Source organism: Passer domesticus, chromosome 18 (genome assembly GCF_036417665.1).
Source record: "Passer domesticus isolate bPasDom1 chromosome 18, bPasDom1.hap1, whole genome shotgun sequence".
NCBI classification, from domain to species: Eukaryota; Metazoa; Chordata; class Aves; order Passeriformes; family Passeridae; genus Passer; species Passer domesticus.
In genome coordinates this window covers 12564357-12577607 of record NC_087491.1, presented here as the reverse complement: position 1 = coordinate 12577607, position 13251 = coordinate 12564357, and the positions used below count along the sequence as shown (strand labels likewise).

At 51.2% G+C, this 13251-nt stretch overlaps 1 protein-coding gene and 2 long non-coding RNA genes across 10 annotated transcripts in view; 2 read left to right on the top strand and 1 right to left on the bottom strand.

Moving 5' to 3' along the window:
• PBX3 (PBX homeobox 3) overlaps positions 1–13251 on the bottom strand; it is a 102052-nt gene that overhangs the window by 63794 nt on the left and 25007 nt on the right. The window lies entirely within an intron of this gene.
• LOC135283288 (uncharacterized) lies at positions 512–1430 on the top strand. The gene is made up of 4 exons (XR_010349134.1): positions 512–562; positions 728–966; positions 1089–1221; positions 1296–1430. It is a non-coding gene; the product is annotated as an uncharacterized LOC135283288 (long non-coding RNA).
• On the top strand, positions 7219–12221 carry LOC135283236 (uncharacterized). Of its 3 annotated transcripts, none has more exons than XR_010349076.1 (3): positions 7219–7676; positions 8183–8371; positions 11279–12221. It is a non-coding gene; the product is annotated as an uncharacterized LOC135283236 (long non-coding RNA). The 3 variants fall into 3 exon arrangements; XR_010349075.1 differs by lacking the exon at positions 11279–12221 and adding an exon at positions 9826–10078; XR_010349077.1 differs by lacking the exon at positions 11279–12221 and adding an exon at positions 9605–9788.

Here is a 13251-nt window from a genome sequence, read left to right as displayed (position 1 = left end):
TGAGCCCTGAACAGAATCTCTTGGGCTTTTCCATGCAGACATTTCGAGTACGTTGCCAAAAACACCACTCAGAAATGTTACAAATAGACAAACAGGTGAAATTACTGAAGATAAAGCAGCTCCAGCTCCCAACCTTTGCAATATTTCATGTTTGTCTGGTTACTGGAGTAACCACGAGTTAGAGAGACGCTTCATCGCCATCTCCAGAGTTCTGGATGTGTCTAATGAAAACAGCAAGTCATGAAACATCCTGCACCATCAATGCCACAGCCCAGGCAACTCTGAAAAATGAGTTGTTCTTCTCATATTCCAGGAACCTTTTCCTGCCCAGAGAAAAGAACTAAACCAAGTAACTCCGTGCTCCACATTCTGCTCACGTACCCGGTGTGCAGGAGCCCCCTGAGCTCCTCAGGTGAGGCACAGCAAGGGGAACAGCAGCACTCACTGCCAGGCTGCCCTGGCACACACAGCCAGAGCTCTCACTGCCAGGGCACACTTGCCATTTTCCATGGAGCAAATAAACACACCACCCTGCACTGCCTCCCCTGGAACCTTGCCCCAAGTGAGAGTCCTGTTTCACCAAAGCCATTAGTTCCCATCCTAAAGGACACCAGGGAGCTCCATTCTTCATTCTGGCTCCTCAACATGTTTACTTTTAACTCCTGATTAACTCCTAATCCCTGAACTCCCAAGGAAGTTTTCAGTTCTTTTCTTTCCTGCTCTGCAGCTCCCAGCAGACATGAGGACCACAGTGGCACACAACCCTTCAGTGACACCAACACCCTGCCTGGACTTACTCAGTCCATGTTCCATCAGTCCCTGTGCAACAAAAGGAATGAACCACAGATGGGTTCTGTAACTCAGAGCAAGAACTGGGCAAGAAAGAGGGAATTCTGTGGATACTCAGACACCCAAAGCCTGTCTGAAGCATGATGCCCAGCCCGGCAAAGCACCACTGCAGGGAAGGTAGTGGTGAAAGTGAAGAGCACCTCCAGCCCCATTACCAACTGCTTTGTATGAAACAAAATACTCTTTTTGTGGGTAAAAATGATACAAAGCAGAAGCCGACGATAAATTTTTCCTTTCAGTTTTAATCAGGCTTCCTGTTGTAAAAGCTCAGCAGACAGTGACGCGAGACACTGCCTCCCAACTTCGGTTCACCTTTGTCGTTCCACCAGGGACACCGTGTCAAGATTGTTCAGCTTTTTTGATGAGTGCTGCGTGAGTAACTAATGTGTAAATGCAGATACGTATAGAAAGCAGTTTTGACAGTGATGTATTGCAACTGGTTCCAGATGTCGGCGAGGGATGCTTGGCCAGGCACCTGGGGCTCGCCTGCCACGGAGCCGCACCAGCACCAAACCAGCCTGCACATAGATCACAAGGCTTTAACTCTCCAATTATAATCTTATTAAACAACCATCACTCGAGCTTCTGCTTCTCCTCTTCCAGGATGCTGCAAAATATCTCTGTGTTGTTACTCACATTTTAATTTTAATTAAGGAGAGATAAGCTGCAATGTGGAGCTTAGCACTAAACCCTGCAGTTTGGCTGTCAATGGAAAACTTAAAAGCAAGCTGTTGAATTGGTCAAAATTAACCTTATATTAACATTTCACATTTTTTATATCACTACACCAAAACTTGCACACTGCAGATGCCAAACATTTAATTAGATATCCCCTAATTCCCGAAGTAAATGTTGGAATGGCTCTACAATACTGCATTTTCCATGGAAGGCGTGAGCTGGTGCTGGATTTGTGTCTGATACTGGAGCAAACTGCCAACGAGGTCATTCAAAAGAGGAAGCACTTGCACACGATTGTAAAATTCATTAAAGACACACTGAATCGCTGAAAACCCTCATCTCCAGCTGTGCCCCACGTCCACTGTGCCACTGCTGGGCATCCTGCAGGCAGCAGAGCACAGCGTGCCCAGGGACACAGGGCCACCACTCCACAGGAACTGCCCCTCCCTGCCAGCGCACTCACCCACCCCTCTGGGGCACTAACAAGGGCACTAACATTTCACATACAAATAAAAACAAAGATTAAAATGTGCATTGCAAAATGAAGTAATGAATTAGTGCACGGGAGCTGGACTGGCTGCGCGGTCGCCGCAGAGCGCACGGCGCTCCAGAGCAGCACTTAACCCAGAGCACTGATAAAGTTGCACTCCGTACAGCAGGAGCGTTTGTAGCTCAGCTCGGCATCCGTGTTTGGTCCGAAGGGAATTTTCTCAAACAACCTGTCTGTCTCCCTCCTGGCTGAGGGAGCACGGCGCTGCGGTGGGCGCTCTCGGGGGACGGCCCCGCGGCTCGCTGCTCCACGCCGGTGTGATTCCAGGCACCGCTCATTGATCACCACGCTGCGCCAGCAGCCGTGTGCTCATCCCAGAACAAAGGCACAGGGAGACCTGCTGCAGCTCGCCTCCGTCACACCCAGGGTTCAGGGCACCATAAATGGAAGCACTGGCAGGGATGACGCCGTAGCAGCACCACCGTGCTCCCTTTCCACCCAAACCCCTCCATCCATCGCCCCACACTGGGGTCAGAGCCCCTGTGATTAATAACCTTAGGATGAGCAAACTATTGCCTAATCGGGGGTGTTGGGCCTCCTGTCACTCAGTGTATGACCGGGGGGGAAAAGGCAGACTGACCAGCATCTGATACTTTTCCAGTTGGATCATCAAAATTAATTCTAACCTGCATCTAAATGACCAACCTGTAAAATTTCATTACTAGCATGGAACCTGCTAATGAATGGCACCAGACAGCACAAGAGCCGTAAACTATCGCCCGTGTCCTTCTGCTTACAGAGCTCCTGTTATGACAAACCTTTATTGGCCATTTGTGGTACAACATAAACTACCCGGAGCCAGGCTGGGCTTTTGTTCCAGCTCCTGCAGCCAGAGGGATGGAGATGTCCTGGCTGGGAAGGAAAGTTCCAGGGGCATTTGATTGACCTGTGAGCTTTCTTCAATGACACACTCTGCATTTCGAGACAGTGGATGGGAACCAAAGGACCTTTTGCTTCACTAAAGCAGAAACTGATAAAAAATGGCCTTTTCCTGCAGTCAGTAAGGCAGGATGGGGGCGAGATGATACAGATATCTCACGCCCGGCATGTTAATGTGCAGGAGCATCCTGGTGTGAACAGCCTGGCTGCACAGGCAGCGCTGCTGGGGGCAGGGGCTGGGGACTGTGCTGTGCTGCCTGTGCCCAGCCCTGCTCCCCCAGCTGAGGCCACGGGCAGGGGCAGGACATGGGCTGGAATTTACCCAGAGCTGTGGCTCCTGAGCACACGTGCACGGGCACAGTGTGCCAGTGATTCCAGTATGGCATCGCCTCCCCGTCCCTCCTGGTCCCTTTGGCACTGGGCACAGGGAGCTACCAGCACTTCCAGGCTCAGCTGGAATATTACCCACAGCGTGGCAGCAATTTCTGCTCTGATTTTACACTTCCTTTTTAGTCCCTTGGCTAACAAACTGGCCAGAAGTTGTGTCTGGAAAATCCCAACGTGGTTTGGGCAGCTAATATCGAGACAGAATATTGGGCAAGTAATTAAGATGGTTGGATAATTGTGAGGAATGTTAATTCTCCTTTTAGCTGGGAACAGGGATGTTTGTGACCAAGCCCTGCTGTCAGGACGTCACATGAGGAGCGGGGGAGCGTGGGGGCCTGGCAGGTGCCCACACACATGACAAACCACAGAATCCTACAGAAAATTTCCGCTATTCTGGGAGCACTGCTGCTGTTCTGTACCTTTCACTGCCTTTGAAAGACGAGGAGGAGGATTATGATGAGGCACACAATGGGGATTATATGCATGTTTTTTCCAGAGGAGATGAGTCCTGATCTAAAACCCAATGAAGTTAATTCTAAGGTAGTTTCCAGCCCCTGTAACCCTCCTCCAGCTCTGATAAGCCAGCTGACTGAAGCCTCTGTTCCAAATATGCTCTTTCCCCTCTTTTATTCTGCTGCCCTGGTGCACAGAGATGCTGAGCTATCAACTGCAGGGAATGGAATTATTATTATGTGTGTGCCACTGGGGAGCAGGAGTGCCCAGTCCCACCTGCCAGCAGCTCCCACACATCCTGGTTACAGACACATAAAACTTGATTAGAGAAAAACCAAAGTTTTTTAGGAGCACATTCCTACCATCCCTGCCCTGTACAACCTGACTGTGGAGCCGCATCTTCCAAGAGCTGTGCATGGGCCTCTTGTTCTCAGCAAAATACTGAAGGAGCAAAGGCTGGGCTTCAGTCACACAGGGCACAAATGCAAGCAGGACACGCCTTTGGAGGCTGCCCTGGGAGCCCTTTCCCTGCACACAGCCTTTGGTGTGGGATGGCCAGCGGGGCAGAGAGGCTGAGGTGACCCGAGGAGCAGCGAGCCAGGGCAGGGATGGCACTGCCTGGGGGCACAACGTGCCCGAGGGGGCTCCACTGCATTTAACAGCCCCTCACAGCCTTGCTGTGCCTGCTGTGCTCTCCTCCAGACAGCAGCAAGTCAGGAAGGACTTCCCACAAATATTTACAGAGACACTTGCTGTGGGACACGTCCCTCTGTGCCTGTGCCAGCTGCACAGGTCCCTCTCTGCTGTGGGACACTGTCCCTGGGCAGTGTGGCTGTGCTCTGCTGAGCACCACAAAACTGCCCACATCCCACTGACACGAGGCCCCACACTGTGATTTGAACTAACAAATATTTCACGATGTCTGTGTGGAAACCTACAAATGAAAAAGAAATTGCAGCAGGCACACGGTCCTCCGCCAGCAGAGTAGTAGTAAAAGGAGTTAAGAGACACTGAGGAGACATGGTCGCTTATCACAAATATTCTCCCAGAAAAATAATAATAATCATCAAAAATTGCATTTTAGGACATGGACATTAAGAATATGCTGCTTTAAAATGTGCTCTTTATCTCGGCGACAGCATGAGTGTACAGCATGTGACGGAGCAGTTGCCATGGCAATGCTCTTTAGTGAGCAGCAGCCTAAACAAGTGCATAAAGCCCATTTACAGCAGAGCATGTGCCAGGCCATGGAACTCGTGGAACACTGCCCCAGCCCGGGCCCTCCCAGAGCCACAGAAACCCCAGCAGCATTTCTACAAGCAGCCTGGTCTGCTCCCCTGGCGTGCAGCACATCCCCATCCCCAGGAGATGTGTCCTGGAGATGGGGCACACGCCTGGCAAACCCCCTGGGGCTGACCTTGCTCCTGACAGCTGTGCCCACTGTGCCAGCCCCCTGTGCCAGCCCCCTGTGCCACCTGCACGGGGTGGATCCCTGGCCAGGGGTGGTGCTGGGGGCAGGAGAGCCCAGCTGAGGTTTCCAGAGCTGTTTGAAGATGGAACGTACGGGGGCACTGCCCTGCTCACCCCGTGGCACCTGGGGTGAGCTGGAGGGTGCCAGCACTGCCCCAGCGAGCTGCAGGGTCTGCTCCCAGCCAGGAGCTCCCCCAGCAGCTGGGAATGGCACCCCAAGCCTGGCACAGGCAGGGGATGGCACCGCAGCCCAGGAGCCAGGGAAGCCCCTGCCCTGCTCCAGCACAGAGTGCTGCAGCAGCAGCCACAGTGATGTGTGAGCACTGCAGCAGCCACAGTGAGGTGTGAGCACTGCAGCAGCAGCCACAGTGATGTGTGAGCACTGCAGCAGCCACAGTGAGGTGTGAGCACTGCAGCAGCCACAGTGATGTGTGAGCACTGCAGCAGCAGCCACAGTGAGGTGTGAGCACTGCAGCAGCCACAGTGATGTGTGAGCACTGCAGCAGCAGCCACAGTGATGTGTGAGAACTGCAGCAGCCACAGTGATGTGTGAGCACTGCAGCAGCAGCCACAGTGATGTGTGAGCACTGCAGGAGCAGCCACAGTGAGGTGTGAGCACTGCAGCAGCCACAGTGAGGTGTGAGCACTGCAGGAGCCACAGTGAGGTGTGAGCACTGCAGGAGCCACAGTGATGTGTGAGCACTGCAGCAGCAGCCACAGTGAGGTGTGAGCACTGCAGGAGCCACAGTGAGGTGTGAGCACTGCAGCAGTCACAGTGATGTGTGAGCACTGCAGCAGCCACAGTGATGTGTGAGCACTGCAGCAGCCACAGTGAGGTGTGAGCACTGCAGCAGCAGCCACAGTGAGGTGTGAGCACTGCAGCAGCCACAGTGATGTGTGAGCACTGCAGCAGCAGCCACAGTGAGGTGTGAGCACTGCAGGAGCCACAGTGAGGTGTGAGCACTGCAGCAGTCACAGTGATGTGTGAGCACTGCAGCAGCCACAGTGATGTGTGAGCACTGCAGCAGCAGCCACAGTGATGTGTGAGCACTGCAGCAGCAGCCACAGTGATGTGTGAGCACTGCAGCAGCCACAGTGATGTGTGAGCACTGCAGCAGCAGCCACAGTGATGTGTGAGCACTGCAGCAGCAGCCACAGTGATGTGTGAGCACTGCAGCAGCCTCCGCAGCAGGGACGCTGGGGCTGGGGGTGCTGGGCACGGGCAGGAGCAGCTCTGGGGGTACCAAGGCAGGTCCCTCCCGCCATGCCCACCGGGGCCCTGCACCACCACAGCCCCGGGCTATGACCACACATTATTCCTCCACCAGCCCTGCAAGCCACTCTCCAAAGGATCGAAGCAAGAGGAGGGCAGAAAACTAAGTTTTCATTCTTCTGTCATTTCCAAAACTTGTTTGCAAACATTACATTTTTATTTTACTTATTTAGGGAAAATTACACAATTCTTCATAGCACAGTTTAAAAATAACTCCACTATTAATGCAGGCCCTTTATTTAATCACTGGCTAATTTACTCCTGACAGAAAGTAAATTCCACTATTTTCTGTGAGGCTTTATGAAATTGCCATCATTTTTAATTAATTCTTAATTAAAATATATTACACCACAGCTTCTACCCATCTCTCTTGATATTCTAACATAATCAATTCAAGACCATTTACATATCATTAATTAAAAGCCTTCCTCTCTCATCCTTAAAATCATAATGAGGCTCTATTTCTCATTAGCAGCCTTTAAGGGATAAAATAACAATACAGACAAGAATGAATGGTAATTTCAAAAACCTCTTTTCTGCTCTTGCAGCCCCTCGGCCTGGACGGTGACATCGCCCAAGTTTGCTGCCAGAGGAGTTCCCGAGTGTTTGGCAAAAACAAACCCTGAGACCAGGAGCTCTGCAGCCCTCCACAGTGCCTCAAGTCGTGTCTGACCCAGCCCTGGTGGCTCCCCGAGCCCTGGCACTGTCCCCTTGGGGTGGGGACAGGGGTGGGACACACGCCCTGCCCGGCTCCGTGCCAGGGCCTGCCCGGCACCGGCCCCAGCCAGACTGGGGCTCCAGGGCTGCTCCAGGGCTGCTCCAGGGCTGCTCCAGCCCCAAAGCCAAGAGTCACCAGTGAAACAGGCTCATTGGTGACTGCAAAAAGGTCTCAGATCCCAGGACTGCAAACGTGGGAACAGCGAGCAGGGGAAGCTGCAGCTGACATGGGCAGCCGTGTGCCCGTACCTGCCCGTGCCAGATGAAACCCAGCGGTGCTGGGAGGAAGGGCTGATGCAGGCACCACAGAGTTAACTCCCAGCAATTAAACTCCAGAGCCAAGCTACGTCTCACACCTTCATAAACCAGCTGTGATATATCCTGCTACTGTAAAGAATTACCATTTATTGATAATGAAAGGTAAAAATTAACCGCCTATTCAACGATCCCGCTCCTCTTCCAGGAGTTTAAAACCACAGACGTTTCAGAAAAGATTTACTGCAGCTCCTGGCATTGAACCTGCTATTTTAAATGTTTGGGCTGCGAGTGAGGGAATTAATACAACTTCCACTGTGATTGTTTTTATGATTAGTGTAAAATAAAATTTCATGGTGTATCCTTTGCCTTAAGCAGCTGGGCCAAGCGCTGCCTTTTTCTGCTCAAGAAGGGGCTGAACTAAACCTTGATTTGTTATTACCTTTTTTAACATGGTTTATTATTCCAAGCAATTCCTAGGTAGACCCTGAGCAGGGAAAAGAAGCAGAGCCAGGATCAGAGAGTGACAAAAAACAACACAAGTAATAGACAAAAAATCAGATCTATGTCTGGGGAATGTTATGCAGAGTTATTGTCACCAACATTAACGATATCTAGGTGCTGCATATCAGGCAAATCAGATTTATATCACTGTCTTCTGCCAATTGCAGGTGCTCCACCACAACTTGTCAAGACAGCCTGTCTGAGTCTTCACACGTCAGACAGAATCACAGCACTTGGTGTTTTGGTCTGTTGACAGCAATTTATTTTGATGTGTTGTCACAATACGGAATTCTTCGAGGCTCTACACCACAGTGCCAGCGAGTCCTACTGTACTTTCCTGCTGCCAGATGCTACAGGTTCGTAGAGGGAAAAAACACTGACAATTTACAAAAAAAAAGGGAAGAGAAGGGAGACTTTGTAAGTGTGCTGAAGGCATTGGAGCCAAGATGTGCCCCGGGAGCACGGTCGGGGCACAGCACCCCCTGCCCCACCGGAGTCCCGCGGCAGGGACAGGGGACAGGTGTGTCAGGACACCTGAGCCTCTCCAGAGGAACCCCTGCCCTCGCCCACCGAGGCCCAGGCCTGCCCATGCCATGGTGGCACTGCTCAGGTTATTCACATGGAGCCGTGTGTGGCACAGGAACGTGAGCTTGGGAATTTCAGGAACTGCCACAGCGTGGGCAGTGGGACAGGGCAGGTCCCAGGGTGTCCCTGTCCTCCCCTGGTCCCTGTGCAGGTTACCCAGCCACAATGGTCACTGCTCAGCTGGAATAAATACACTGACTCCAGGAAGGGAAAGTATTTAGGACTTAATTTTTCATCTGCTGTTTGGCTCAAACATGAGCACGCTTCCCACTTGGCAGCAGGGTTCCCAGGGGGATGGGGACACTGCTGGTGCCAGGGAAACCTTGGGGGGTGCCCACTTAGGGCAAGGGAGCATCCACAGACATCAGCACCAGCCTGCATGTCCCACATGTCTGCATGCATTTGTCCAAGGAAGAGACAAAGTCCAAAATATATCCATTTTCCTGCCCTAAATCAAAGGATTTGGTTTTGTCCAAGACATCTGTGTCACCCCAGCAGGTGCCTCTGATGTGGTCCCCAAAGCCCCCAGACTGGCCCAATTTTCCCAGGCTTCCCCCTTTAAAAAGACAGCAGTTTTCTGACCACATCCATCCTGAATCCCGAGCTACATTTCTGGATGTGGAGCTATTTAGATGTGGGGCTTCCCCCTGGCCCCACTCTCCCCTCCTGGCTGTGCCTCCCTCCCGCCCTGCAGGCTGGCAGAGGAGCATTTCCTGAGGAGAGAAACAGACAGATTACAAGGAAAAAGGTTAAAAAAAGAAAGAGGTAACTACTAGTGGGGAATTCTTTTCAAGGACTGCTTGATTAGAAACAACCACATTCATATTCAAACCTTTTAGAACCAAGTTGCCTTTCTCAACAAGGTGTCTCTGCGGATATTTGCCTGGCTTTGTTATGGGACTCCTGACACTTCTAATAGAGCTTCCAAATAAAAAAACCCAGTGCATTTGTACTGCCAGGCAATAACCTTCACGTTTTACTCTCCATTCATAATGAAAATTAAGGGCACATGACCTGCATGCTAGGTGGCTTCGAGGACCACAGGCAAGAAAATGTAGCAAGAGTGTGTGGTGAGCGTGTCGAGGGACACTGAATTGTGCAGGGGACGCCAGCCAAACACGCTGGGCCAGCCCAGCACCACCTCGAGAGGCTGGCTGGCAGGAAAAGCATTCCTGCTCTGCAGCAACACCGCATGAAAATCTGTTTGTGATTATTTTTCATTCAGAAATATGATACAACAAAGATATCACTATTATTCTGTGTTTCTACTGGAGGAAAAACTACCTAATGCAATTTGATCCCATACCAAAGCGCAGCGCTCACAGGAAGGAAGGCTGTAATTTGACAATCAACCCTTATGGAACAAACCTGATGTGCTGAAATGTTTATTCCAGAAGAAATACTTCCAGAGAATATTTCAGTGAAATCAGGTGAAATGTAGAACATTGATATAAAATATACCAGCACTCAGGAAGTAACTGTTAGTACCACTTTGTTTGCATCTGGGACTTGGCTCTGGACAGCAGAGCCCACTCTGGGGAGCCAGCTCAGCCCAAGGGCAGCCCCCAGCGCCCAGCGCCTCGGGGTGGGGGACAAAAGGATTTTTAAAAAAATGGTGGGCAGCAGGAGACCTGCCTGGGGGTCCTGGGCTGGAGAAAGGGACCAGCTCTCTGGGTTGTGTCCGGGGCTCCTTGTGCCATGGCCACAGGACTCTGCCAGCCAAGAGTGGGGAGCAGCAGCGCTGGAGCAGGGCAGGGATAGGAGCACCAGTGCTTCCTAACAACACCATGTGTGTGCCTGGTGTGAAAATCTGTGCAAACGTGGGAGAGCACAGGCATGTGCCAGTGCCAGGGAGGAGAGCTGGGGCTGAGGACTCGGCGTGGGCAGCCTGCCACTGGGGCCTCATGTCGCAGGCATGCCGTAACCAAAGGGAGTCAATGACGCGGACACCAATTAACACATGCCACTCCGATCTGCCTTCCCGGGCCATACTTTATTAAACACTTTCAGATGTAATTGAACAACGCTGTTCCACAATTAAGCACCACACAGTCCTGTACTTTAAAACAAAAGCTATGACAGTTCTGTACTCTATTAGCACTGGTAGATACTGTGTAATGTAGTAAGTAATTAAAAGCTAAAACTACAGTACTGGAACAATCCTAATCAGGCTCCAATTCCAGTAGCAATACAAGTGTATTAATTTTTTTAACACGGTGCAAGTACTTTAGCATTATCCTACGAAACCTACATGTTGCCTGCTCCAAGAATAACCAGACATCCTCTTTTTCTGCTGGCAAGCAGGATGAAACCTGTGACAGTGCCAGAGCAGCACCAGCGAAGACACCACCTGTCCCCACGCTGCAGGGACAGGGACACGGTGCCCGGAGCAGGGAATGCCCAGGGCTGCCGTGTGTCACCCCAGAGCACAGCGCAGGGACAGCCCCGGGGCACGGCCGCTCCTTCCCCGCAGGGACAGCCAGCAGCTGCTCCCTGGGATTCCCTGGGATTCCCTCTGGAATTCCTGGGAACAATCTATTGGCTTGCAAATTTAAAACCACAAAATTTAAAACCACTTCTAAGCACATGGTGGCATGTACATTTCTGATAGGCTCCCATTAACTTTGTTATGCAAGTTTGGAGATTTAAGCCATTAAAATTTCTGTATTGTGATATAGTTGCTATGGCATCATCGCTAAACTCCATCTTGCATACCTACGGAATGGGATGAGGACAGAGAAACTGCAATGGAAGCCAAAGAGAGGCTTAAAGGACTGCAAGGAAGTGTGAATTCATGGAGACAATTCCAAGCTACCCTTTTGTCCTCCCTGGCAGGCAAAACACAGACCTGCACCTGGCTGCCTTCAACCATGGGGATCAAATCCAGCACTGCAAACACAGCACTTACTGCCAGCACCGAGTGCAGACACTCAACCAGCCAAGTGACCTTTTCTCCATTCAGCAGTCTCTTAAAAGCAAAATTTGTTGTGAAGGCTTTGTGCTTAAAGAATGTATGAATTTATGTCAAATCCATCAGTCCAGGGACTGATAATTGCTCGGGTTGAGATGGCACTGGGGCCAGGCACAGAGAGAAGGAAAGGGAATACACCAGTTATTTATTAACTTGAGTCCCCAAAGCCTTGTTATATTCCCAAATCACAACCCTACTGGCATAAGAGACTGCTGAGATGGAAATCTCTTAACAGCTGCCTCTCCTGCTCCCGAGCCAGTGCTCCCCTCTGGCGCAGAGTGATGAGGTGGTATTAACGCCCGCTGGAGGAGCAGAATTTAATGCGCCCCATAAAAAAATCATGTACTGCCCTAAAAATCCAACAGCACTCCTCTGCCATTCAAGTGCTTCAGACCTGAGGTTTGCATCTGAAGTCTCCCCTCTCCTGGGCTGGTGCTGTGGAGCAGGATGGACGAGCCCCCCAAGCCCCAGGTCTGCTGCACCCCGTGACCCCCTGCACCCAGAGCTCTGCTGACCCTGCTCCTAAAGAAGTTTTGAGATTACGCCTCCAGGCTTAAATGAGACTTAAGTGCTCCCTTAGCCTTCTGCTGGCACAGGGCAGGTGGTGGGTACAGAAAGCACTACAGGAATCAATGAAACCAGCCAAGGTAATGAGGGGAGAAGCCACCTTCACCCGTAAAGCAAGGAAAAGCACTGATTTTAAAAACAAAACCACAAAATCTGTGTTGCCACATGTATGGTTTGATGCTGATTATTGTACAGAAATGAATTTGGGATTTATGTCATTAAGGATGAAAATCTCCAAGATCCTTGCAAGCACAGGCATCTTTCAGATACAAAAAACAATACTTAATAATTTTGACTGGTTCTGGAAACCAGCCTCCTGGCTTTCAGAGGGTTTTTTACGCTTGTTGATTCTGGCTTGTAAAGGAGAAGTTCCTCAGGAGGAGTGCTGGAACCAAGTCCCGCAGCTATGTGCAAACATCATCCCGTGAAACCCCACCCAGCAGAGCTGCCATCGGTGTAGTTCGTAATCCTAGATTTGAGCAGCTTTTCTGACTGCAAGCTGTCTGGGTAATTGCTAAGCTGTCTGCGAATTACTATTGAACTCTGTCCTTTTTTATCTCACTGACTGACTACTATTTGTTATTAGTCCAAGTAATAATAATATATTAATGCACATGCTTAATATACAGAAGTGTATGTTTGTACTGCAACTGCACTGCACTCTGCACTCTGCAGCGTGGGGAAGCACCGTGAGCAGAGCCAGCAGTCACACAGGGACCCAGCTATCATCTTCCCAAAGGCCACACACCCCACAGGCTCAGTATTCACTGATTCCTGCACATCAAATGCTTTGCTCTGACTGGCAATGCTGCAAAACTCAGGGAACTTGCTTGCCTGGCCTCTCGCTGCACCAGGCTGTGGATGCACGTCCCAGCCCCACGGCCAGCTCGCGGTCCCTGGGAAGGGGCTGTGCTGCCTGCAGGAGTGTTTCCTGGCACACAGGCAGGCTGGAGCTGCAGCCAGCTGGGCAGAAGAGAGGGGTGAGGCACTGGCAGCTCCCAGTGCTCCTGGCTGGGGACACTCAGCTCCATGGATGTCCCTTCCCAGCCCCCGGAGCACTGAGTCCCTCCCTGAGCTGCCCCCAGGAGCTGATGTGCCAGGTCTGCCCTCCCA